Source organism: Ambystoma mexicanum, chromosome 7p (assembly GCF_040938575.1).
Source record: "Ambystoma mexicanum isolate Mex_15411 chromosome 7p, UKY_AmexF1_1, whole genome shotgun sequence".
Classification (NCBI taxonomy): Eukaryota; Metazoa; Chordata; class Amphibia; order Caudata; family Ambystomatidae; genus Ambystoma; species Ambystoma mexicanum.
In genome coordinates, this window is record NC_090939.1 from 337,762,464 (window position 1) to 337,787,858 (window position 25,395).

The window sequence follows — 25,395 nt, forward strand, 5'->3', positions numbered from 1 at the left end:
CTTGATAAAGGCAAATAAAAAATAAAATATGCTAAAAAAGGCAAATAGACCAGAAATATCAAATCCCACACAATCACAAGCTCCACCAATTGGGCCATGAATACTATGGGCAGAGGATACACACACATGAGGAAAGCACTATGCATTAAAACAAAAATATCTGCAGCAACAGTTTCTCCATGAATGCTACAACTAAACAGTACCCCATCAAACAAAGAAAACAGTCTGCCGCCACACAACAGAAGACAATCAACTCATGCAAACATGACTTTAATCAACAAACATAGCTATATAACATACACCATCAAAAACATACAATTCACAGTGACAGATCTAAATGGTATGGAACACACACATTGACAAACATATATTGAACAATATGATCAGAGGCACACAACAAAATGATAAACATATAATACACCACAAATTGTGAATATACAATTATCATACACAGTCACAGTACAGCACAATATTTCATCATGTCAGTCATGTTTAAACCATGTAGCGTATACAATCATCCACCACAATACAAAAACACACCATCACCCCTTAAAATCATGACTATAAACCACATATAAAAGTGAAGCCAAATAACATGCACTATTAAAAATCTGTCATCTAAAAGGGACAATATAACCAGATTGGAGATAGGAAACAAAATCAGGAATTCACCACACAACAAACACAATTAAATGCAACAAAGCAATCCATAACATGGAAGCAAAATTAATCCTAAAAGTGTATGTTACCATGAAACATACAACTCACCCATCATCACAAATTGCAACAGTTACCATGCAGAACAAGCAAACACACATGTATACAATCAATACCCATACACCACAGAGGTGGCACACTAACAACATATCATAGAAACAAGCAAAACAGAACAATTGAAAACTCACACATAGCAGATAGGCAGCAAGCACGTTAATGCACCACACATTCGTTTTTGCTTTCACACTCTTCCATAACAATCCAAATAACCATACACATACATGCATAGCTTTTGAAATAATGTTTTATCACACCTTCAACAACACACCATACAAACTCATGCTTCTTTCTGTTTCTGTTTCAGAATGCCATAGTTTGCTCTAGCTGAGTTTAAATTTCACAGAACTTGTGAATACATACTTCCACAAACATATACATTGGTGCACAGAATACATAAAAATATGTAGCTAAAGAGATAATGAGGTACTTCACCCTAAAGAGATAATGCTTCTGGAAAGATATTAATAAGTAGGATGTTGATTTCTTTTCAGTTTCAGAAATGTAGCAGAACAAAACTGTAAAGTAATCTGCAAAGTAATCAAGCATTTACAGTAATGAAAACAGTCCATACATTGTAATAGACAGAAATATAACTAGCAAACATATGTAGTTGTTAAATGAAGCATCATGTGGAACAAACTGAACATCAGCAAAACAGTGCAATGTTGTTTTTTTATTCTGAAGATGGCAAGAGGTCTGCCTAAGGTGTGTCTCTGTCTCGTCTCTCGCTCTCTCTCCCCACCTCTAGTCTCTCTAAATCTTACTTTACTCTCAATTTCTCTCTCTCTCTCCTCTCTCTCGCTCTCTCTCTCTCTCTCGTTCTGTCTCTCGCTGCACTTCACTTACTCCCACCCTCTCCAATCCACCTTTCCTACTGCTCTCTCCTGTTTCTACAACTCATCCTACTCTGTCCCCCTCCCCAGTATTTTCCCACTCCTCTTCCATTCCTCTTATCTCTCACTACATTCTACCTCCTACTAATGCCACCTGTCCCTACCATTCATCCTCCTCTGTCTGGTCTTCTCACACTCCTCCTTCTCTGCCTGTACTCCCCCATCCTGCTACTCCATCCTATCTTTACAGCTCCTCCAACCTGCAACTATATTTGCTCCAATTCTTGCTAAAGCCCCCTCTCAGTTTCACTCTCAGTCTCACCATCCAATCTCTATCACTCCACTCTTCTCTGTCTCCTATCTTTCACAACCCCTCGTCTTACCACCCACTCTTTCACCCACTCTCACATGCACAGTTCCATCGTTTCACACTTGATACTACCATCTTTCACTTTGAATACCTTACATGCACTCTTATCCAACACCCACACATACCTGTTTTCTGCTTTCACCTCCCCCTTCCTATTGGTGTTGTGACTCACCTTACTCTTTGAGCCAATCTCACCCTAATAGTTTTGCCTTGGTTGGATCACCAAGTTTTTTTACTTCAAAAGCTGGCATACCCTGCCACCTTCTCATGCACAGGTTGTTGTGCAGTATTTGCAGATGTATCAAGTCTGTGTTCATACTGCGTCTCATTCTTCTTTCACTTTGGTAAGTGACATTTCAAGTTGGTTCACTAGAGGTTGGCCTGCACTGTACTCTCCTAGCCTGTGTCATATTCAGCATACGTCTCTGTCTCCTTGCTGTGGCTCTCTAGGGCCAAGTTGCGTTCTAAGTCATGCAGTCATGCAAGCAATAAAAGAGAGCTCTGGGCAGAAGACATTGAGTGATCAACAGTGGTCCCACAATAAGCAAGCAAGGCACATTCAAGTAGTTCAGGGACTGGGTCTCCCACTGCCTCACCACACCTCATGGGTAAGATTATCTCTAGCATACACCCTGCAAGTCAGCCCGTCCCAATTTGAGTAGGTTCCTGTCCCCCCCGTCCGGGTCCAGCCACTGACCCTGTCACACAAAACGCATTCTTGTACAGGTGGAATAAATACATGAAGACATTGAAAAGTAATATTTATTGTAGAGAAATTAAAACATTACACATGAAGGATAATTATAACTTCTTATAGATGCATACAAAACTATTTGGATTGTAAGAACCATAGTAAAGGCATAAAAAACAATCTTTATGGTAGCGTAGAACAATTGTTTCAAAGAAGTCTGCACAATGAAATATTTCTAAAAAAAGGGGAACATGTACATGTAGGAATGTCATGTAGTACACCTTTTGACATGCAACAATATGATTGATGCTGTGTTAATGAAACTAACTGAAAACTCTTTCCATGGTTTTAGCAAAGTTGAAGTCCCACTGACTTCATCATTCGATGTTGCAGAGTGAAATGATCAGTAAGGAAAAAGCTGGAGATCAGATCATCCTCAAAATGAAGAAAGAAGTGGCATTTTAAACTTCATTGGCTGAAGGAACAGTTTTCATGGAATGGAATGTGGGTTTGGAATTACAGTCTCATTTAAAAGACCAAACAGTCCGGGAAGCAGGGAACACATAACGGTTTGACAATAGTAAACATTTCTGAGAGTTGAATTTAACAAAAAAAAAGAAAATGTTCAGGCAAAAGCAGTTTTAAGGCAAGCAAGGTAGTTGCCTAGTGAAAGTTTGATGAGTAATTGGGGAAAAGTGCATTTTCCTCACAGTATAAAAATGTGTGTTTTGGCCACTTTGTATTGACACACCATTGTAGTGTTGTGGATGCAGCTACTAAGGTTTCTTTACTAATTGGGGCAACACACCAACAATGAAAAAAATATAATAAAAATGTAGCTACTGAAACAACTCACATAATTAGTACAAGTCAAATCAATCACCCACAAATGAAAAATATTGCAATACCTATCTACAGAACATCGACACAACACAACATTGCAATAAACCCTACAAAATCAAGCAAATAAGTTGGCTAAACTAAACAATCCTTGCCTTATGAAAAGTGAGGCATACAAATGACCAACAACAACCACAGACACAACATGTAAATGTAGGACTCGCCAACCAACATAGATGTGCATGCCAGAAACACAACACGTATAGAAATGTATGCTATACAGTGTTATGGCTAAAGTCATCTGACACCTAATTGACAAAAAGAATATCTTTAAGAAGAACAACACAATGTTGCAGTCATTGAAGCATCTGAAGGATGCAGTTCAATAACTAAAAGATGCAAACACACATTGTAGAAAAATCAAATCAAACTTAAAATGTATGTTAACATATAAACAAGAACAATTCATCAATAACTCAGATGAAAATATATTGATACAATTTCCACTAAATGATGCTTTGTTGATGAAATGTGCAATATTGATAATACTGTTATGTGAGCCATACATACAGGAGGCAATAGCTTTCTATAGGCAGATGGACAAATACAACAACTCTTGCAAAAGCCACGTGAGTCCATACCAACAGATAATCAAAGTACTCTGCCAGGAAACTGATGACGTTATCCACGTTACAAAAAGTAATACTTACTTTATGGACTAGTGTAGATTGATGTAATATCACAAATAATACATTTGCATTTTTCAAAACAATGTGTTGTCACACTGCAGCACTAGAAACAATGGTAAAACCAAACTATCCCAAAAATGGATCTTTGTCCCAGGACACAATATACAAAACTAGTGAAATAGGACGTTTTTCATGAACAATTGTATTGTTAGCTTTGAATCACAGATTAATATGTCATTTCACAAGAGCAATGTACATTGTGAAACATCAAGCAGTAATGTTACTGGAATTATAGTGTAATGTAAAACAATGTTTAGGGACCTCTGAATTCTCTGTATGCAAGACCCTTTTCTCTGGGTTTGAACTAACGGACCCCACTGAAAATGCTGAAAACATCTAAAAATGTAACGAGTAAATCAATGTTATCACAAAGTACACTACAGAAAATAAAAATGTATTTTAACCTTTTGCTAAAACATTGGCCACTCTCATGCCATGCATTATTTGAAGTTATGTGATTGAAAGTAATGGACAAATGAAAACATGTTCAGACCTTGACGGATGCACCGGCACTGTTGCACATGCATCCGTCCTCCCCATTCCCATTGAGTCCAATTGGAATGTGGATTTTCTTTTTTCACTAAAAAATAACATGTCATTGACAAGTTCTCTTGGAGTATTTGCTAATGAGAAAGGCATAATGATCAGGGTAACGAGTTTAGGCACAGAATAACTAACCCATAGTGAATGTGGCACTTGCAATATAGTGCACAGATCACCAGGAACATGCTTTTAAGGCAAATTCGTAATCACAAAGAGAATAAGCCAATATTTCATGGCGCTAAGAAAAGGCATTAATGCTGTGATATAATGAATATACAGATTCATTGAGCAAGCATAAGGACCAAATGAAATTGCGAGAAAGCATAACATATGTGCAAACGTTAATCATTACATGACCTTGAAAACAATACTTTAAACTAATTACAAAAAGTCATACAACCGTCTTAAGCAAATCCTGTCTCTTATGAACTGTTTCCCCTGCGGGAGAAATGAGGAACAAATAATCCAGCAAAATGTATAATAACTGCAACCTCAGGCCTTTCAGCATTCAGCATATGTATCCTTACATTACGCTATCTACTCATGCTCTGTTTAAAACACACATAATGAGAATACTGTAAACTGCATGATGAATCAGTGCAGGGATTTGCTACATTATTGACACATATTACAATACTCAAGACAGGTGAGGTCCACATGATTTCAAACATCATGTTAGTTTTCAAAATCTTTAGACTCCAAAACATTCTAAAATGTGATAACATCAAAAACTTTGAAGGAAAGCATGTCATTATATTTGAGGGTCTACTTCAAATAAAACCAACAAATGGCAAGGCATTAATTCAACAAGAGTGTGAGGATGTGCAACATCAGTATCAGTTTTTATTTTATTTCATTGTTTAAAGTGGGGATCTAGCTCGAGACCAACAGAGCGTCGTACAGAGTGTGGTTAGCTGGAATTTGGGCTGGCATCTTTTAACAGTAGCGCAGTAATGTGAGGTCTGTGTTTCGGTATTTGTGTCCATTGCAATGAGTACTTGGTCATCTGTTGTGTAAAGAGAGAAGTTTTGAGAGATTTGCAAAATTGGAGAATTGCGGGGGCATTCCGAGCTGACACAGCGACTGAGACCCAGAGGGTGTGTGCATGACAAGAGAAGGATTGTTTATGTGGCCTCTCTTTGCGGATGAGTTGTGATTCAAGCCGGTTGGTCAATTTGCTGCACGAGGAGTGTGCGCCACCAGATTTGAGGAGCTTAGCCATCAGGTGCGCTGGTGTGCTACACATGGCTGCTTTATAGATGATACATGCTGTCTTAAACTGTATCCTGGCTTTGAGTGGATGCCAATGTAGTTCATGTTGGATGGGGGTCATTCGTCAAATTTCCATTCTCCTTTAATAATGCATGTTGCAGCCTCGGGGGCTGCTTTTAGGGAGAAAAGTGAGTATCTTGTAGCCCTGTTGGGAGAGCATTGCCCCATCAATGAGTAAGACCACAAGGGCCTGCACTACAGTTCAGAGGTCCTGTGGCGGAATGAAGGGTTGATTTTATTCATTTATGGGTTTAGTTTGATGTAGGCATAGACAGTTTACATCCAGGACTGCATGATGGCTAGGTATTCACAGAGGCAAATTATGTCCTGGATGCTTTTTACTCTCATGTATAACTGAGTTGTATAGCAACTACTTTTTCCAAGATTTTGTCATGGGCCTGTAGGTGGCCAGGTCATCTGGATCTAAGGTTGTTTTCTACAAAAGTGTTCCTATGATATGATATGATATGATATGCCAGTTTATTTATAACATGCATAATACCCAGAGGTTTCTAAGCGCGTCCCCGGGGATCAAAATCTGTGTCATCTTGCTTCCAAGGCGAGCATGTTGCCGCTGAGCTATCCTCCTGAGATCTGAGACCAGTCTTGAAGGTGTCCTGGAATGATCCTTCTATGCGGGAGGCATTGATGATGCAGTGGTGCACATTGAGCACCGGGCCTGTCAATTGTTTAATGATGGAGGCCAGAATTATACCATCAGAGTAAGAAGTAGGTTTCAAGGAGGCAAGAGAGGAGAGAAGTCAGGCCAGAGGGGCAGTGTGAGTGCCAGGGTTCAGGGGATGCTAGTGCTGTAAGAGGTTGATTGGATGGTCTCTTGGATTTTGTTTCAATAAAATGTGTTGATTCTTTCGAATTCTTCCTGATTTGCTGGTGCCTCGTGTTTGGGTAAGGGTTTGGTACAATGCTTTACTACCTCAAAAAGGGAATTTGTCCTGTTAGATCTACCACAATGGTGGCAGAGTAGTAAGTGGTTTGCATGCAGAGATTTGAGGTTGGTGAGGAGTCCAGAGTTATGGTTTTTGAGCCACCATTTCTCTAGGGCTCTGATTGAGCATTTGCTGCAGACTAGCTCAGGGGGTACCATGGGGTGGATGGGTTTTTCTTAGCCCGGAAGGATATTATGGGGACATGAGTGTCCACCAGTTGTAACTAATCAGAAAAATAGTAAAGAAATGTTTAAGGAAAAGTGTATATCCCTGCAGAGAAAGAGTCCCTGATCCAAGAAGTACAGTAGGGATTCTGTATCCTCTCTCTAGATCCTCACCCACAGTTTAACAACTCTTAGAAAGACCAGGTTTTAAAGAACGGGATGTTCATATCTGAATGAACAGTATAGTTATTTCAGGACTGGCACGCCAGTATTTCTTTAGGAAGAGATTTTTTACTCATGATAAGTCGTTCAGGCTCAAGAGGCCCTGTACTTTGCAGCCTGCCTAAGCAATTGCTTTTGCTGATAGAACATGTTAATTGCACCGAAGAGTACTATTTGTTTCTATAAAAGGAAAGTTTACTTCCCATTATCTGCTGCATATGTGCAATGGCCTTTCTCATGTGAGTCGCTATATTATCAGAGAATTGAACACCCACTTAAATGAAGTCCTAAACTCTTTATACCCTGGCATCACATAAGTAGACTGTTACTTTATAGTTGGCTGCATTTATCTTTTGGTGTAGATTATTGCAGATGATGTCCAACGGTAGCCAACAGCCTAGATACAGCTATATCAGTTTTTTTTTCTCCATTATAAGTGCATCATCTGCAAATAAAAGTAATGTCATTGTATGATCCCCAATTTCTGGGGACACCTAAAGTCATCAAAATAAGGGTTGAGTCCAATGCATTAATACATAGGGTGAATAACAGGGCAGCAAAGACAAAGCCCTGTTTAAAGATCTTTTTATGTCCTTTGACAAATATCTACATGTATACAACTCTGCTTCAAGGATAAACTATATCACAGAGACAACCATCATTTATCACAGCAATTCAACAGGCATTGGGTGCTATCATTATCATCCACACTTCATTTTGGGCCAAAGCCCATAACACTCCCCAAAAACATTCAACATGATATCAATCACATGTTATGTTTGCATACAATTCCAATATAGGACATGTTCTTCCAGCTCAAATCCATCAATGACAATGAATCGTTTTACAAATATTATCTTTGAAAGTATTACATTGCTTAAAATCACAATATTAAATAAAAGACATTTATGACAATATGCCGTTCAAGCAAATTCATCAGTAAAACGATATGTATCAAAGCTATGCAAACCTAAGTGCACTAGACCACACAACCTATGTTGGGTTCAGAAATTAAAAAAATACATCATTACATTTGTATTGCAACAGTCAAATCTTGTGGTGCTATAAGACCTATGCACCATGACAAATGACATTTTGATAGTGTTGGCACAAGGGAGCAAATTGCCCAGGTGCCAAGAAAATATACTTTCAATGCATTTTTGCACCAGGGAAACGTTTGCTCTAATACTAATACCAATTCCTATTAGCACTAGGGCACACTTTGCCCTGGTGAAAAAATGCGATGAGAGAATAGTTTATCGACCCAGGGCAAACTTTGCCCTACTGCTAATATCATGCAAAATGTCACTTGTCATGGTTCAAAGGTTTTCTTATCTGTCCCCCAAATGTTGCTAGTGCAAATACCATGCAGCTTTGCATTTCCACCACAGCAAAGAATCTGTAATCGTGCCCAAGATGTTTATATGGGTCATGGAAAATCACAAAGAGTGACAGATGAATTTCTGTGAGGAGACATTCAATCATAGAAAGTGCCACTATTTTATTTATATTTTGTCTTCAGGCATCAGAAAATCACAGCATGACCAATGATTATTATTTGAATAGAACCAAAAATACAGTGTCAAAAGACACGTATTTAATTAATTACAAAATGGTAGAAAGGGAAACATGATTTTTCATGTAGAAAATAAAATCACAATTATGATATTTGCACGAGGAGGCAGGAAATCTTAGCGAGTAACAATTGACCTTTTCCATGAGGAAAACGAAAGCCACTGACAGTGGCAGTTGTGTGTTTTTCTTCTGTGAGGATCTGGAAATTCTCAGAGTGAGAAGTGCATTTTGTTGAGGAGCCATACAAGTCACAAAGCGATTACTTGCTTTATCTATGCAGACGAAGAAAATCCCTTGGAGTGAAAGGTGATATTTTACTATGCAGCAATAAAGAGAAGCATTGAACTATAAATAGCTCTTGTTGCCGTTCATTAACCCACATAGCCATTATTCAGTATCACATGTGTGTGGAGGACTGATTGGAACTAAACTCTGTGTGAAATGTGCTCTTCATATGCACGTCTCCCCAATGATGTGCTTAGGAACCGACTTCATCAATGGTCGGGAGGACAGGGTATAATGTTGTTCCTGAGTTGCACATTTCACCGAAGTGCACAACATTATCAGACAGGTCCTGAATTCCTTACACCAAGAGATATGTGTTGTTTGCTTCACAAATTAATTTATTTTCACTTTATTCTTTTTCTTTGCTTCGCATTTACAAACAATAACACATTGTAAGTACATGAGTCTGTTTCAATTAGTTACAGAACCGAATTTTGTTGGTGTTCCAACTGAACATTGCTAGATGATATCATTCTAGTTCTAATGTAATGTAACGAGAAGGAACTTTTCACCCTCTGGGTAGAGAGTTTAGAAAATTATAGACTTTTTTACCAACCGAATGGTCTATTCCTTTTTAGAAAAATATCAATTCGGTGCTACCTGTTTCAGTGGTGTGCATTATTTTCCCACTTTCTTCAGGGCCACAGCAATGTCTTATGTGCTGTAAAAAAAAGGAGACGATGGGATTTTTCTCCAATGATGAATCACCCCACCTCTAAGGATAGAACGGGTTAAAGGGATTGAAAGAGACATGTGGAGTTATTTAGTACATCACTCTTTCTTCTAGATGACTCTCTGACTGAATATACTTTAAGATCAGGTAGAGTTTCTTACCTTTACTTGGTTTGTGCCAGACTCTGAACTCATTATGAGTAAGGCGACTGGTAATTCTTACTTGGATGCACTTGCATTTTGCATTCCTGTCCACCATAGGATAATATAAAAAATATGAATCTCCAGGGTGCTGGAGGAGGGGTTACCTTAAAAAAGCTATCACCATTTTCATATTTCTGTGCTTAGCTAAAAGAGACGTGTTTTGGACATGTCTCAAGATACATATGTCAAACTATTCCAAACGAAATTGGGAATATTCTATTCAGACTTGTCACTGGGGCTATAAAACAGCATTACGGCTTACCTGAGGAATAGAGTGTCGATGGGAAGAGAAAACTTTTCCTTCACAAGAACAAAGCAGTCTGCTGCAGTGATGGCAAGCTATCCCGGCAGTCTAATCGCAGCAGCCACCTTTGTTATTGAAAAAAGCTCAACAATTGTCACAGGTTCATCTGTCACTGTATATGTTGAGCGCTCCCTATTTGCCATTCTCGAGAGATCAAAATCTACACTAACCACCCAACGAGTGTCAGCATATGAAATCATCATATCCACCCCCAATGTCCATGTGGTGCATTGCAAAACTGTAAATCCAGTGACCTTTGTTACTGAACTATGCACTGTGCAAGATATGCAAGACCATGACTGTGCCACAGGGGGAAGGAGATGACATTCTAAAGGCACGGAAAATACATTAGAGGAAGGAGAGGTGTACTTTGTAGACTGATTGGCTTCTATCTGTTCAGCAAAAGGAGAAAAGCATGTCGGGGCAGAAGTAGTGAGATTGGAGGAAGGGGAATATGAGGTGCCAGTAAAGAAACAAATACCGAGGTATTTCTCTGCCCAAGCCGCAGAATTAGTGGCACTGATTGAAGCACTCCATGCAGCAAAAGGATGTGCAGTAACAATGTATTCTGACTCAACTTATGTAACCACCACGGTACATGCTGGGTTGTCGAGATGGAGAAGAAGGGGGTTCAGGAGAATGTATGGGTCTCCGGTACAACATGCTGAGTTATTAAAAAATGTATCAAAGCCCTTGCAGAACCCTCCATAGTAGCCCTGGTAAAATGCCAAGTGCACACTCACAACACTGATGGAATATCATTAGGAAACGCAGCAGCAGACACAGCCTCCAAAGAAGCAGCTAATCTCGAGCTACAAACCATCACAGAAAGCATACTAATAAACAAAACAAGAACCACCCAAAGAGGAAGGTTACAGTACATTATCCATAGCCCAAATTATAGAGATACAAAAGAAAGTACCATCTGCAGAGCAAGAATTTTGAACTAAACAAGGCTGCAAACAATCCCCGACAAATTTACTGTGGAGACAAAATAACACAGGAAAAGTCGTGATGCCTTTTGAACTTCTGATCATGGCTTCAAACAATTGCATTCCCCAGCAGATACTACCAAGCATTGCCTCTGATCTCCAGGAGGATTGGTTTATTCCAAACCTGCAGGAACATCTTAACAAAATGGTCATAGAATGTACACCATGTCAAACATGCAATTCAGGAATGACTATGAGAGCACTCTGAGGAACACTGCCTTGCCCTGTATGGCCCTTCCGTGAACTGCACATTGATTATGCAGACATGCGAGAGAGATCTAATGGAGCAAGATATCTAATAGTGGTGGTGTGTCCCTTTTCATGATGGGTAGAAGCAGGGCCCTGTGCCCACCCAGATGCAAAGTGTGCAGCCAAATTCATTGTCAGTGAAGTGTTTCCTTGATGGGAAATAAGTGACATAATACATGTTGACAAAGGAACACACTTTGAAAATGATTTGTTCAAGGAAGTGACTTTACTATTGGGAATAAAACACATTTAACATCACAAGCGAACGGGGTGGTCAAGAAAATCAATGGCTTACTTAAGAGTAGATTATCTAAACTATGTCACTCACTAAAGAAAAATTGTGTCTACTGCTTACCTTTGGCCCTGTTTCAACTCTGAACACAAACAAGTAAGGACCACCATCTGTCCCCCCATGAGATAGTAACTGGTCGACGCATTCAAATGCCTTTGTCACAAGTGTGGAGAATGTCAGATGCACACAAAACAGCAACACTGTTAGGAGAGGAGTTCAAAGAATACCTAACCCAATATCAGGAGTTGTGAGGAGCATTGCAAAAAAAATGACACCCTCTTTTACCAGAGAAAATGAAACAGTCACAACCACTGCCGCGGCAGACATTCCAGAACAACCACTGATGCCTGGCCAACTGGTGTACGTAATACATTTTGTATGCAAATGGAACTCCAAGGTTCCATGGACCATAAAAGTGATCTACTGTACCCCCTCGGCGGTAAGGGACAAGGGTCAAGGGACTACGGTATTGGATTCATCTATCAGATATAAGAAAGGCACACAACAGTGTAGTGCCTGAGACAATGAGTGAAGAACAAAGAAACGTTCCAGTACCCTAAATTAAATATTGAGGAAATAACTGGGTGTAAATAAAACAAAAAATACACTGCATGAAATAAACGATGAAGGAGATTTTCATATATATATAATGTTGTCTCGCGTTCAATACTGTCTTTCTTCCACACTGTCCTATCATCTCTCACTTTCTCTCTCTTCCAATGAAGAAGGTGATAAATTAGATAGCGTAGTATTCTCTGCCCCTATCTCTCTCTCACATCTCTAGCGCTGACTTTACCTCACTCACAAGTTTACTATACTTCCGACTTGTCCCATCTGGGTATATATTAACCCCCATCCCACTTTTTTATTTATCTCTTAGGTGCCATGATGAAGGAACATACAACAAATGCAGATAAATAGTTCATCAGCTGTAAGAATATATATAAATAGTAGAATGCCTTCATATAGCTTCCTGTGTGAACTAAATTGTATTGCTATGTTGTTCACTTTGAAGGATTTGGTATTGGGAGTGTATTGGGTGGCATCTTTTATCTGGGGTCCCCATATAAAAGAAGGGGGGAGGGGGTAATTTGGAGAAATGATAACAAGGTACCCCACAATCTAACAACGCTGCACAAAAATGTTACCAAAATCAAGTGGGTACCTGAATTGTCCATGAACAATGACAATACCAGCCAATGACAAGAGACAAATGCCACATTGCCAACCAAGTATGTGTTTACTAACTCACTAGATGTTCCACAACCTGCTATTGAAGCTACCTCATACTCTAGTGAACATGAGTATGTACCCCAAACTCCACTACCTAATACAAGATCTTCCTACTATATTACCCCAGAAATGTACCAACAAGAAGCAATGGAGAGTAATACTGATGCAAATGTTGAAATATTTCCCATGTACAGTGAACTACCTGCAAATGCCCAATCCCTGTAGTATTAATGATATGTGTAAAGTTTTCACGAAGGAAAACAGATGTCCTTGACATTACCGAAGCAAGAAAAGAGCAGCAAATAATCACCAGTAGGACGCCTGCCATGGGTTAGGAGTAGATACTATTGATGATCTTCACCACCCTGGCCAATCTAATAGCTTGTATTCTGACATGAGTTCAACCGGCAAAAGAACAACTAATAGTAGTTGTTATGTTTGTTCCTTAAGTGCCTATGTCTCTGGTACACCAAAAATTCTAGTACCTCAAGAAGTCCCTGTAGTAGAAGCCCAATGCCCCCTTCATCTGGCACTATGTCGCATTAAGAGTTAATTTCAGGCACGCACAGTAAAATTACAGCTCCAGCCACCTGATGAAAAAATGTGCAAAGGTCCATACTGCCTGAAGGAACAAGTCCTGGCAATTGAAGGCAAAAGTTTTGCTGACAACAAGAGACTGCAGTCAACTTACATGTGCAAGGCACACGCATTACGAGGATGGTCAGATCATCAACTAAACTGGATGGATCAAACCTGTGCTCAAACCTGGACAAAACAGGTCCCAAAGCTGACCTGGGTCACAGCGTTCAGAAAACCCATCAAAGTCCGACAAGAGAACAATTATGAACTATGCTTCTATGGTGAAGGAAAGACTCATATGGGGTCCAACAGACACTGCAACAAGACACTCGCTATTCCCGATCTTTGAAAAGGTACAGCTGCCTTAATGGACTATTATTGGGTGTGTCGCAATCAGGCATATATGCATCTCCCACCATCATGGAGATGCTACTGTTGTCACGGAATTCCCCCTTTCTCCCCTGGGAGCGATCCTTGCAGGATTTCTTGGGCGGTGTCTTGTTATGCAGGGACCTGGTCTTGTATAAGCCTGCGCAAGCCTCTTCTGGCTCGAGCCTGCGTTCAGAGTTCCAGGATTCAGACACTCAGGGATCCAGGAACCAAGAAGGTAAGCACACAGCACACAAGTCCGTGAAAGAAGGAAGAAGGAAGAGGGTAATGGGAATGGAATTAGAAGGTCCAGGAACAAGGATAACAATGTAGCGAACTACGGAGCACACGTCTAGTCGCTGCTTGCAGTAGCATTGAGACACGCGGGCCCGCGGGGGCGCAGCCTATTTTAAATACGCTATGTCTGACGTAAGGACAAGGAAGATGTTGCACATTAGACGGCCATGTTGGGAGTATCAAGGAGTGCAAGCCCCGTTGTGACAAGGACCATGAGGTCCAAAAGGGGCGTGTTCTGTGGATCATGACAGCATGCCTCCTCCGAAGACTCGTTTCACCGGGTTTGTCCGGGTGTATGAGATGGTATCTTCTGAGCAATCGAGGGGTATTCAGGTTAGAAGCTGGTTCCCAGGTTCTTTCACTTGGAGGATATCCTTTCCATTCAACCAGGTATTGAAGCTGACCCCGTTTATACCTGGAATCGCATATTCAGGACACTCATATTCCACTTGGTCGTCCACCACCACCCGAGGGGGTCTGCAAGATTTCCGGGAAGATCGGATGTAGGGTTTTAATAAAGAAGTGTGAAAAACTGGGTGAATCTTCTTCCAGGAGTCGGGTAGCTTGAGTCGGTATGAGACAGGATTTATGATTTCCTTGACGGAAAATGGACCATAGTAGCGGGGGGCCAGTTTGTTTGGCCGTAAGTGTCGGGGTAGTAGCTTCGAGGACAACCAGACTTGATCACCAACTGCATATGAAGGCCCTGGTCTTCTTTTAGAATCAGCATTTTGTTTAGTTCGTATTCTGGCCTTCTCTAAGTGTTCCTTGGCTTCCTTGTGTACATTGATGAGTGTTTCCATCCAGGAGTCAATGGTAGGAACAGGTGTGGGATGTGGAAGAACAGAGGGTAACACTCATGGATGGAATCCTTGACTGCAATAAAAGGGGCTGGTCTTGATTGCTGAATGATCGGAATTGTTGTACGCGAATTCAGCCACAGGTATTAGGAGCGACCGGTCATCCTGAACCTTTGTGGCGAAACAGCGAAGGTATTGTTCCAGGGTCTGGTTTACACGTTCCGTAGCTCCATTGGTTTGTGGATGATAACCTGATGAAAGAGCGTGTTGGATTCCCAGAATGCGACAGAGATGTTTCCAGAATTGTGGGACGTATTGAGGTCCTAGGTCTGATATGATCTTGGAAGGAAGTCCATTTAGGCGGAAAATGTGTTCCAGGAAGATTCCAGCTAGCTCTGATGAGGACGGTAGTTTATACAGGGGTGTAAAGTGAGCCATGTGACTGAACAAGTCAATGGTAACCATGATAGTCGTGTATCCCCTGGAAGGTGGCAATTCCACAATGAAGTCTGTAGCGATGAATTCCCATGGTCTTGTTGGTAGAGTAGGTTGTAGTAGGAGACCTGCTGGTCTCTTGTTATCGTGTTTGTTCTGACTACAAATAGAACAGGCTTGGATGTACAGTTGTACGTCTGTCTTCATTCTAGGCCACCAAAATTCTCTTTGTATAAGACGGAGGGTGTTGGTGATGCCACGATGTCCGGAATTAAGGGTATCGTGGCAGAGGTTGATTATCCTTTGTTGTAATTTCTGTGTGGGGATGACTAGAGCATTATTCTTGAACAAGTATCCATCCTTGATTCTTAGATTCCATTGATTCTTCCTTGAAATATCCTTCCAGAGCTCAGAGCATTGGATTTGTATCCAAATTTCTTCGAGGAGACTGACAGCTTGAGCTACAAAAATCGTGCGGTGAAACATCTTGGGATAGGTCCGATCTTCAATTGCTTCGTAGTCAGGACATTGGGATAAGGCATCAGCAATTATGTTCTGGGATCCGGGGACATGATGGATGTGGAACTGGTACTGGGCAAAGAAGAAGGCCCAACGGGCCTGACGACTGTTCCTACACTCCAAGGATTGTAGAACTTGAAGATTCCGATGGTCCGTGCGGACCTGGACTGGATGTCTCAGGGTAATGTGTCTCACTGGGAGTCAGAGTTCTTGAAAGATAAGCAATGGGGTGTTCCATCTTGTCCTCGAATTCTTGCTTAAGCACTCCTCGTATGGCGTAGTTAGTGGCATCCGTCTCCACTATGAATGGTCGATTAATGTCGGGTTGGGCTAGGATGGGGGCTTGGGTAAACTCTGTCTTTAAAAGTTGGAATGCCTTGTCTTGAGGTGTAGACCAGAGAAAGGGAGTGTCTTTCTTCAAGAGTGCAATGATCGGCTGAACAATCTCAGAAAAGGTGGGTATGAACTTCTGGTAGAAATTGGCTAGCCCCAGGAAGGATTGAACTTGTTTCACAGAAGTGGGAGCAGGCCAGGATAATATGGCTTTTACCTTTGACTGATCCATGCCAATTCCTTCTGGACTAAGGACAAACCCTAGGTAATGAACATAGGTGACATTAAACATGCATTTCTCGAGTTTGGCTAGGAGTCTATGTTCACGTAGTCGTTGTAAGACAGCCTTAACATGTTCTTCATGCCTTAGAATGTCCTTGGAATAGATCAGAATATTGTCCAGGTAGACGATGACGAAGATGAACAGCATATCGGAGAAAACCCTATCCATGAAACGTTGAAAGACGGCAGGGGCATTAGCAAGTCCAAAGGGCATTACCAGATATTTGAAGTGTCCAAAGGGTGTTCGAAAGGCTGTTTTGCATTCGTTTCCTTCCCTGATACGAATCAGATGATAGGCACCCCTGAGATCCAGTTTTGTGAAGATTACAGCTCCTCTCACCGCTTCCAGGATATCTGAGATCAAGGGTAAAGGGTAGCAGTCCTTGAGGGTGCATAGATTTAATCCACGATGATAGAGGCAAGGTCTAAGTTCCTTGGTGTCCTTCTTGGGAACAAAAAACAGTGAGGCTCCAGCTGGGGATTTCGATTGTCTTATGGTGCCATTTTCAAGGTTGGTATCCAAGTATTCTCGTAGGGCTCTCTTTTCAGGTTCGGATAGGATGAACATCCTCCCAAAGGGAATCACTGCTGAAGGTTCTGTGTCTATGGCGCAGTCTTCAGGTCTGTGAGGGGGTAGAGCCTGGACTATGGCAGTTGAGAACACATCAGCAAAACTCTGATAGGCCTTTGGAACCGATACGATATTGGAAACCATGAGTGGAACTTGCTGATCTATTGATGGTTCCTTGGAAGGTGTCACGGATGATTCCAGGAATAGACAGCGAGACATACAAAATACAGATCCAAGAAATAAGGATCCTGCTGCCCAGTTGATATAAGGATTATGCTTCTGTAACCAGGGCATACCCAGGACCATGGGATAATGAGCAGACTTAATGATGTCAAATCTGATCATCTCTTGGTGATGGTTTATTGAAAGTTGGATCTCTTTAGTCTGCAGGTTTATAGGCCCTGAAGTGAGGGGTCTTCCATCGATCGCTTCCACCGGTTGCATGGTACTTCGTGTCTCGTATGGAATGTGGTGACACGTAACCCAATCTTGATCAATGAATACTCCCATAGCTCTGCAGTTAACCAAGGCCAAGATGGAGTAGTTCGTATTCTTGGATGGCGATAGAAGGGCTTGTACAATCACTAGGCTGTTTTGTCCAGGAGAGTTCAGGGATGGAATAGAAGTGGAGCAAACATCTCTCTCCCGAAGCCTTGCTCCATCTAGGATCGGGAGCTGGTGTTTCCCGAACGCCGAGGAGGGGCTAGAGGGCATTCTCTAACCAGGTGTTTATCCGAGGCACAGTACATGCATAACCCCGTATGAATCCTTCTCATCCTTTCTTGCGGGGATATGGGTCCACGGAAGGCTCCTATCTGCATAGGTTCTGGTTCAGCAGCTGACCCTGTATTTGTGTCAGTCTTGGAGGTGATCTCGAAGGATGGCTTTGGGGGGGTTACTTTGGATTTCCTTTTTTCTGCCTTTCTTTCCTGGATACGAAAATCTATTTGCATGGCAAGGTCCAAAAGAGCCTGGAACGAGCTTGGGCGAGCCACTCTGGCCAACTCATCTTTTGATCTCCTCATTCAGTCCCCTTCTGAAAAGTGTAAAACTGGCTTCAGGAGACCAGTCAGCTTCCTTGGTCAATTGCTTGAATCGTGTTACATACTTAAGCATATCCTGGGATCCTTGTTGAAAGTCTAGCAGGCGCTCCTGGGCACTATAGACCAGCTCAGGGCGGTCAAACATGTTTTTAAGTGCTTGTATGAAACCGTCGTAGTCATCCAGGAGGGCATCACCAGAATTGACTAAGGGCGTAGCCCAAGTTAGAGCATTTCCGGAAAGGTGTGAAATTATGAAGCCAACCTTAGCCCTAGGGGTCGAAAAGTAGTAGGGCTTAAAAGTAAAGTGAACCAAACAAGAATCAAGGAATCCACAAAGGGTTTTGGCCGACCCATTGTGTTTGTCAACAATGCTGCCCAGCAATACGCTTTCCTTTGGGGCAGACTCACGGGATAGAACTAATTATTTGAGAGCGGCCTTTTCCGCCTTTAAATTTCGTACCTCGGTCGTTAGTTCTTACATGCCACGCATGAGATCCTGAACAGCCGCTTCCATGTCGGCTTCGACTTAGGCCGTTTGGCGTCTCAAACTGTCACCGAAATCCCCCTTTCTCACCTGGAAGCAATCCTTGCAGGATTTCTTGGGCGGTGTCTTCTTACGCACGGACCTGGTCTTGTGTAAGCCCGCTTGAACCTCTTCTGGCTCCAGCATGCGTTCAGAGCTCCAGTATTCAGACACTCTGGGATCCAGGAACAAAGAAGGTAAGCACACAGCACACAAGTCCGGGAAACAAGGAAGAAGGAAGAGGGTAATGGGAATGGAATTAGGAGGTCCAGGAACAAGGATAACAATGTAGCGAACTACATAGCACACGTCTAGTCACTGCTTGCAGTAGCATTGAGACGCACGGGCCCGTGGGGGCACGGCCTATTTGTAAATACGCTACGTCTGACGTAAGGACAAGGAAGATGTTGCACGTTAGATGGCCATGTTGGGAGTATCAAGGACGCAAGCCCCGTTGTGACAAGGACCATGAGGTCCAAAAGGGGCGTGTTCTGTGGATCATGACAACTGTACCATAACAACACTACATTCAGCACTGCTAGGGATACATTAAGAGCACATAAAGGGGGAGCGGTGCATCAAAATCAACCACAGGCACCACATCCAACAGTAGAGCAACCTCCCATCTACCAAATGTTTTCTGAAGAAAGACAGCCAGGTACCGTACACCGAAAAAAGAGACAATCAAACTACATATCACAAGAATCCTCTGACCTCCTTACATATATACTCGACCAATAAAAACTCTTTAGCTCAGCAGAGACCTTTTTTGCATCAATTGTGCCCAGCATCCAGACAAGAGCAAATGCCAAATGGCTCCAGATCGTGATGTGGCAGCTCATCCAGCTGGCAAATGACACTGAAGAAGGATTCACTGCCGTCAAAGTAGAACTTCAAGCTCTCAGGTTAATGAATATGCAGAACAGGTATGTTCTGGATATTCTCACTGCAATGGAAGGTGGTGTTTGCAAGAATATAGGAAGGTCCTGATGTACATTTGTACCTTCTTCTGATGCTGAGAGCAGAACCTTATCACATACTATAGCCGCAGTACATGAGCTAGGAGTAAAGATTAAGAAAGAAGGTGGTATTGAGGAGGACAGCTGTTTCACCATGGCATTCAGTTGGGTAACATTGTGGCTTGGAATGGCTATCAGGATGCTGGTACCCATTATTGTCTTCTTCCTGCTGTTTTTCTGTGTGTGCCAATTAGGGATGAGGTATTGCACAAAAGCAGTACCTAACAGTGCAATGATGATGGTGACAATCAGCAAAAAGAATATCGCTAACAAGAAACATCCATCCACCAAAGAGGCCCAGGTGCAAACTGGTGAAAACAACAAGCCCAAAAATCGCATGGTTGCAATTTATAACACAGGAGATGAAGTAGATCATTTTATTCACACAATTAAGAAAACATTAGACCTTGAAAATTATAGGGAGGTTTGAGTAGATCTGGATGGGGATTGCATTTATATGACCTGTACCCCTGGTGAATATGCTAGACGTGGGGAGAGTTTGAGAAATGTATGTAGAGCATGGATGCCCATAAAAGGTACTCCCACCTGGGATGAAGCAGTTAAAAGGGCAGAGGAAGGCAGACGTAATGGAGGAAGGTATTCATTACTTTAGGTGTAACGAAAGGGGGGAATGTTGGGGAGGAGGTGGTCCAATCCCACCCTCATCACCATTCCCCAGTTAATATACCTTGTAGGGGTGCCCTGCAATGCGATTTAACATATATATATGTGTGTATGACACAACCCGTAGACTTGTTTTAGTACTCCATTTTGTACCGCAGTAGACGCCATATTTTACTAGGCCCAGAAATCATTCCCTGCAGAAAGCAGCTCTCCCATCCCCAGTGCCTGAACAGACAGACCAGAGCACCTCCACCCACTCCTGCCCTGCCAGCTCTGCATGAGCCTTGTTCCCACGGAAGCCTGGCTATTCATTTGTTGCAATCAGTCTAACATCACATCCTCACAGTATCCATTCGGCAGAGCATGAGATCAGAGCAGGCCTCTATGCCCGAGCCCATCCATCACCACTAAACAGCCTGTGCGCCCTAGACCCCCACCAAGCAGGACCACAGCCCACTAACTCTGACCCCTCAAATCCTTTCACACCAGAACCTCCATCAACATACTAATCCCACACTGCAATATATTTTCTCTAGAATCAAAAACTCGCCCACTGATACTAGTACGACAGGTGGTAAACCATACCTTGGGGTGGGCATGTGGTTGCGGGGCATGTAAGCATCAAAAGTATTGCCGAGAGTAAGGGTTGGAATGTTACTAAATTAGCTCATTCGACCTAAGCACCCCTATTCATACACAATGTTATGTGCACTATTATTCTCACATTATAAGATCCTGTTGTTTAGTTTGGTTAGATAGATTAGTGTCTTGTTATCACCTGACCTTCACTGCAAAGATGAGCCCAGCTGTCCCATGTGCTACGGGAGTGACACCAGAGCAGCAGCCAATCCAACCTGGCCATCCCGTATGGAATTGACTGTATCATTCTGTTTATCAAATTATTATCCAGATTATGTCCTATAGCCCCTAATCACAAGTGACATATTTTTGCCTTAAAATATGCTGCCTGTGTATTGCTTGGCAGAGTGCTCTCGGGCAGCAGAATTATTTGCTTGCATTGCAGTTATATATACATTTTGTTATACTTGCAGTTTATCTCAGAGCATCATTCCCCAGATGGGGAGCGTCCTCATTATTTGGTCTATTGGATATTACGTGCATTGTTGGGTGTGTGCCTTCACTACATAGGACAAACCTGTGCAAAGAACATCTTCCGAAGAATAAAGGGGGGATCAATCCACTAGTGCACAGTTATCATAACCTTTGAATAACAGTGAAGGGAGTAGCCACACTTCTCCTTTGGTTTTTATTCTCAAACACTGCGTCATGAACGGAACTGTACAGCCAGATGGATATTGTAAGGGCTAATCCAGCGCTATGAGTACAGAAACCTGCACCAGAACCCAGAGGGATGCAGAGCAGTAGAGGTGTAGGAGCTCATTCAATGCCAGATATGTAAAAGGTATACGGTTACTATGCTGTCCAGGACTGCTTACCTTGCTCTGGAAGGGTAGTCAGGAGGTGCAGTATCCTGCACAGAGGTATGAAGTAAGGCAAGAGCAAATGGTCCATGAATACAAATTTAAGCTGTGAGGTGATTGAAGGAGGCACAGGCAGATGGGAATCATTGTGAAGGAATGCAGTCTCTGCTGGCAGTGTCTACAATATGGCTATTCCCATCATACAAAAGCTGTACTATGAATCAGTCTCTTTCTGATAGTACCTAAACTATGAAAAGGAAAAGAGCCAGAGATGCGCCCTGAACATGCACAAACAAATAAATCCTGAATTCCACGGAAAAAAGCTGACATATGCTGGCAGGTAACGGTTCCCACAGAAAGACATTGGGGGTCATTACGAGGTTGGAGGTAGCCATGGTGCTATTAGCGCCATGGCTACCCCCTTACCGCATTCCGGGTCCGTGTTCCCGGAATAGATACTTACCGGGTCATTCCAACCTTGGAGGACCCGGTAAGTCCCCATTCCGGGAACCATTCTCCATTCCCATTTGAGCCCCCATAGGCCCGCTATTAGCTCTGAAGTCCCTTAACGGGTTCCTTCCCTAACGCCTGGTAAAACCGCTAAGTGACCTCGGAATAGGGTGTTAAGGGATTACCGGCACCGGTGTCCTTACCGGTGCCGGTAATCCCTTACCACCTACCTCGTAATGACTCCCATATTGTCAGATACCATTTGCTGAGGTCAGCAGTAATAAGACAAATGTGTCTTCACGCGAAATGTAGTGAATTGCCATGATAGAGAAAAGCATGTTCTTGTTTTGCTGATGCGGTTTAGGAGTAAATAGGAAATCTGCAGATTACTGAAGTCTGCGTTCAGTAGAATAAAATGTGGAAATAAACAGATATGTCAATGCCAGCAATGATTGTGTTCTCCCTAAGATATGTAACCCACCCATTTTTTTATGTTTCCAAGTCCTTGTTCGAACATGTTGCTGTGTGTATTGCGTTTGGTTCTCTGAAATTATATATTTTCTCTATCCCTCTGTATAATAAGGATATATTTCTTTTGACAACGCAGATTGATTGTGGCTAGAGACACCAAGGGAATTGTTGATTACACACCCTAAAAGTCAATCTTTGAGTAGTAGTTTTCTCTTGATTAGATAATGTGAAGCAGTGAAGTACTTTAATAAAATGACACCTGCTGACACAGTGCCCTAAGAATACATTGACTGAACATGTTTGGCAACATGATAGCACTCAGGAAAACAACAAGGCTTCTTTTTTCAAACAAAAAATAACACAGTAAGTAAACTATTCAATTTGTGCATGGGGAGCAATATTGCTATTCACAGTATGAAATTTGAAGTTGCAGCCCACATAACAACATTAAGTGCATTTTAACTATCCGCCTCTATCTGCCTCCTAGACTCTCGTGTTCATGTGGTGTAAGGTCATTTCATGTTGGGCCTGATTTACAAAGCATTTTCCAATGGGATTGCACCAGTGAAAAACACATTTGTAAATTGTGAGTTTTTTTTTACTACTCAGCCAAAGTTCCAGTAGTTTGGATCAGACTTGTAACCCATTCAAAGGTGTATTCTGTTTACTTTCTTTCAGTAAACGTCTACTTATTATTTGAATCGTTATAATGCTGCTTTTTTTGTTTTGAAGTAAATAGTTCCCAGCACATTATGAATTGTTTTTGACCAATTACACTATTTGATCAATAACAACATATATTTGGAAAGCACACACTAGTTTTAATTAGCTTTTGAGTTTTTTGTTATATGTTGGAAATTAAGAAAAAGAAGAAATAATTAAATTGCCACCACAATGCATATTCTATGTGTGAAATACGGTAGGTCAATGGACGAAGTGAGCAGAACATATTAGGAATTGAGATTGTATTGTTAACTGTTCCACTACCTTTTAGATCCCTTTTAACTATTCTGGATCTTTACATTTTCATGGCAAAGCAAACCTCTCCAGTTTACCACCAATTTGCTGTTATAGCTAAACAGGAATTTGTTTGATCGTACGGCCATGAACCATGAATGGCAGCTTAGCATGGATGGACTCTCGTTGCCGTCATTTTACCCAGGGAAAGATTTAAGAAATCCGTTAATATTAAGAATTAATATCTCTTCACACATCCACCCCTCTTATTTTGCGAACATATGTCAAGCTATTATCTCAGGTTACATCCTTAGATGCTATAGTTAATACAGTTCTAGCCCATTTCCAAGCTGTGTTATGTTAATATCAGGGGGCTATGTGTGATGTGTACCATAATCCCACTGGGCAACTGTGCAGATAGAGTATTCATCTTACTGACTGCTAGCTTGGACTATTGCAATGCACACCTTGGGGTGTGTTTCAATAAAACCTACTGGCAGACTTTAGGTGGAAAAGTATTCATGCTTAACATACTTTGCATCATCTTCAAATGCATCAATGGGGCTGCTCCTGCCTACCTTATCGATAGCCTCACAAGGTACAACCATGTGTGGCATGTACTCCTACACTCTGCCCATAGACACAATGCTACTCATACTGAACACAGTGCTAACTATAAAAATGTTCCCTTTAAAGTAGTTGTCTGCAACAAGCCATGCAACAATTTATAGGAAACATGTTTCATAGGGAGCCGACCAAGCAACATGGCTACATGGCTATGACATAGTAGCGGCTAAGGCGAAGAGAAATCCCACAGACGTGATCTGAGGAAGATATTTCACTTTACATCATCAAATCAAGGATATCAAGGAAAAGGAAAGCAAAATATACAAAGTGGTTCGTATGCGCCTCCCTAGATATCTAGTACAATTATATTGAAGGAGCTCCATTAAAAGATCAAGGTGAACACAATCTTACTGCAGAAAAAGAAAGGCTTCAGAAAAGGATCCTCAAAATTGGATAACATTTTAGCACTCACCTCTATGTTAGAACGGGCATGACAGACTTACACTAATATCGTAAATGCTCTCTTCATTGATTGTAGTGTGGCCTTTGACACAGGGCATAGAAATGAACAGTGGAAAACGTTGGATAACTGTGGGGATTCCTATGGGGCTTTTAAGAATGCTCTTGACTATGAACCATAACACCATGTTCACATGATCAAATGTGAAGTCTGCACAACGGATTCCCTGCACACATACACTGGCCTGAAACACTTTCGTTAGATTCACCTTAGTCTTGGATTCTGCAAGATGCAATCGCTAGGATATATTGATGATAACATTCCTATGGATATTACCTATGGATATTACTCCCATGGGCTTGCAATGAATTGCCTCTTATGCTCGCAAACATAGACTAATCACATATATTAAGAAAGCTAAGATCATGACATTGAAACAT